Source organism: Otolemur garnettii, unplaced genomic scaffold (assembly GCF_000181295.1).
Source record: "Otolemur garnettii isolate 467f Iridium unplaced genomic scaffold, OtoGar3 scaffold00109, whole genome shotgun sequence".
Lineage (NCBI taxonomy): Eukaryota > Metazoa > Chordata > Mammalia > Primates > Galagidae > Otolemur > Otolemur garnettii.
In genome coordinates, this window is record NW_003852504.1 from 1865192 (window position 1) to 1868479 (window position 3288).

A 3288-nucleotide genomic window follows, 5' to 3' on the forward strand; every position below is an offset into this window, starting at 1 on the left:
ACAGGGCCAGTGCCCTACTCAGTGAGCCACAGGCACCGCCCAATTTTTTCTTTTCTTTTCTTTTCTTTTCTGAGACAGCCTCAAGCTGTCACCCTGGGTAGAGTGCCATGGCATCACAGCTCACAGCAACCTCCAACTCCTGGGCTTAAGTGATTTTCTTGCTTTAGCCTCCCAAGTAGCTGGGACTACAGGTGCCTACCACAATGCCCAGCTATTTTTTGGTTGTAGTTGTTGTTTGGAAGGCCCAGGCTGGATTCGAACCCGCCAGCTCTGGTGTATGTGGCTGGCATCTTTGCCACTTGAGCTACAGGCACCACGCCCACCTATTTTTTTCTATTTTTAGTAGATATTTATTTTAGTTTTGCTCTTGCTCAGGCTGGTCTCAACTCCTGAGCTCAAGGGATCCTCCTGCCTTGGCCTCCTAGAGTTTGGATTACAGGTGTAAGTGACTGTGCCTGGCCTGGGTATCTTATTATTAAATAAATAAATCTTATACAAATAGGAGGGTGGACTATAGCAAAGCTAAAGCTGTAATTGGTAAGGAAGCAGCAGTTACATTAGCCACGACAGGGGGGTGTTTGGTTGTTTTTGAGGTTTGGGCAATGTTCATGTTTTTGTCCATGTTCACATAATTATGGAGTGGTCTTGTTTTTGTCTCTACTTACCATGGTGACAGCATGGCTTTGCATGATGCTGGTGTTCTGTGAATCTATGTTCGATAAAACATGCAGACTTGGCTCAGCACCTATAGCTCAACTGGCTAAGGCGCCAGCCACCTACACCTAAGGTGGCGGGAATCCCCAGCCCGGACCCGCCAAACAACAATGACGGCTGCAACCAAAAAATAGCCAGGCGTTGTGGCGGGCGCCTGTGGTCCCAGCTACTTGGGAGGCGGAGGCAGGAGACTCGCTTGAGCCCAGGAGTTGGAGATTGCTGTGAGCTGTAATGCCACGACACTCTACCCAGGGGGACAGCTTGAGGCTCTGTCTCAAAAAAAAACATGCAGACTTAGCTGTGAGTGCTAGGCCAGTTGGTAACTACACTAAAGCCTTGCAAACAGCACCAGACCAGCTTCAGGTTGTCAGGGCTGCTTTTTTCTCCAAATGTTCATTTTGAGATGATCCCTGGTTTCCAACAAGGGCTTGGCAGTCCAGTATCTAAATATTTAGACCCTCCCTGTACTCTGACCTAGTCACACCCATATGTATAACCAGCTTCGGCTGTGTGTATCTGTGTGTGGTTTTGTGTACGTGTGCCTGTGCCCGCCAGAAATTCCCTGATAAGATGGGAAAGAGGCCAGAGGCAGTCCTACTTCACCTCTGGGCCCAGCAGGACTTCCCCTCTGCCCAGAAAGCAAGGTACTGGGATCAAGTCCCAACAATCTCCAGGGCAGCAGGGGTGCCTAGCTTTAGGTGGAGTCAGGGAAGGACATAGAGGGGATATCACAGCAGCCAAATTTGAGAGGAGCGGGAAAGGAAAGAGGTAGTGGGGGAAGGGAGGGGAGAATTCCTTTGTATAAATGGGTCTCTTGAGAAGCTGCTGATTTTCCTTCAAGGAAGCAGCCTGCAGTAGGACACTGTGGATTCCCACCCCCATCCCTTTCTGTTTTAAGCCTCTTGTCTCCAAAACAGGCAGTGTTGATTAGAACAAAAAAAATAAATCACAAATGTTGACCTCGTCCTTTACCAAGGGTCTTAATCTAACCCCTTTCCAATCAAACTTCTTAGTTCCATTTTTCCAGCCTTAAAATTTTGGGACATCTCCTGCCTGCTGAGCCTTATAGGTAGCCAAGCAAATTCTAGGGCTATCACTAATTCGTGCCATGGACCATCTGATATCATTTGTAAAAGGGCAAAGGAAAGCAGGGCTGAAGTCAAATGCGTGGGTTCCAAACACTTGCTATTTTGACAAAGCCTAACTCTTCTTCTCAAGGCATGACTAGCCCTGTACTGCACTACAGTATGGTCCAGCTAATCACAAACCAGCTATCCAGGGTCAAATCTCAACTAGCACAGCTTGTCTATGGAGTCAGAAATCAAGACCCTGTGATCCTTGGGGCATTGGACAGATTAAACATATCCTGGGGTAAATGGCAAGTTGTGGCAGTGGGTGATGTGGGTCTGAATGTCCTCTCATAAACAACCTGAATTACAGAGATCAGGGACAGGCTCACTTTTACAGTCAGCCCTGTTATGTAGCCATCATCCAACCAGTCAATGACTGACTTGTTCTGCACTTTGTCAGGGTTTTGGGAGGTATGGCATGTGGCTCCTATCCTGAGAAAAAAACACAGTCTCTACTCCGGGATAGCTTACAATCCTGTCCAAATGACTAAGTGGTAAATCTGATTGGAGTCCAGAGATGAGAGCATTCGTGCATGGGCACTAGTCCAACTGGTACTGTGCCACCAAGGTAGGGCATGATCTGGGCCTTGAAAGATGAAGCAGGATTTGGATAGGTAAAAGGCAAGAGGGATGGCACTCCAGATGTGAAGAGCAGAAACACAAGTTTAAAGGTGACGATAAACCAGGTGTATGTATATGTGTGTATATTAAAAGTTACAGAAAAGAGATTGGACAGAGTTGGCTGAGACCACAGACTACTGTGGAAGACTTTGGACTCTACGTGGTTGGTGACAGAGAGTCACTGTACATTCTTAGAAAGGGAACATGGACCAAGTGGGGCTTTGGACAGTGACCTAGAAGCAATAGTTGACTAAGAATGGCTTCTCTGGTTGATCTCCCTGTTCTTGGCATGTCCACAGTACTTTGTGTATCCTTCTATGGACATAGCTCACCATATTTTACTTCTGCACCCATGTGTTTCCATTCCTCACTGACACCAAAAGGTCCTTGAAAACAGTGGTCATTTTATCCATCTTCCTATTCTGGCATCTACCTGGCTCACAGTAGGCACTCAATGAACACAGATTAGATGAACAGATTGTTTTAATTTTAATTAACTGAATTACAATGACATACCATATAAGGATGATTATCGACAGATTACTGTCAAAGAATTAGACTAAATTGCATATAAAACTGAAGCTAGACAAATCATAATTTGTTTTTTTTTAAATGATTTGTGAAACACTTTAGGATCACAGAGTATCTTACCCCCACATTTGTAAGCAGCAATTACTACTGTATAATTACTCCTATCTCACAGGATACTAGAGTTTTCTACATTTGGATTTTTTTTTCCTTTGAGACAGAGCCTCAAGCTGTTTCCCCGGGTAGAGTGCTGTGGCATCACAGCTCACAGCAACCTCCAACTCCTGGGCTCAAG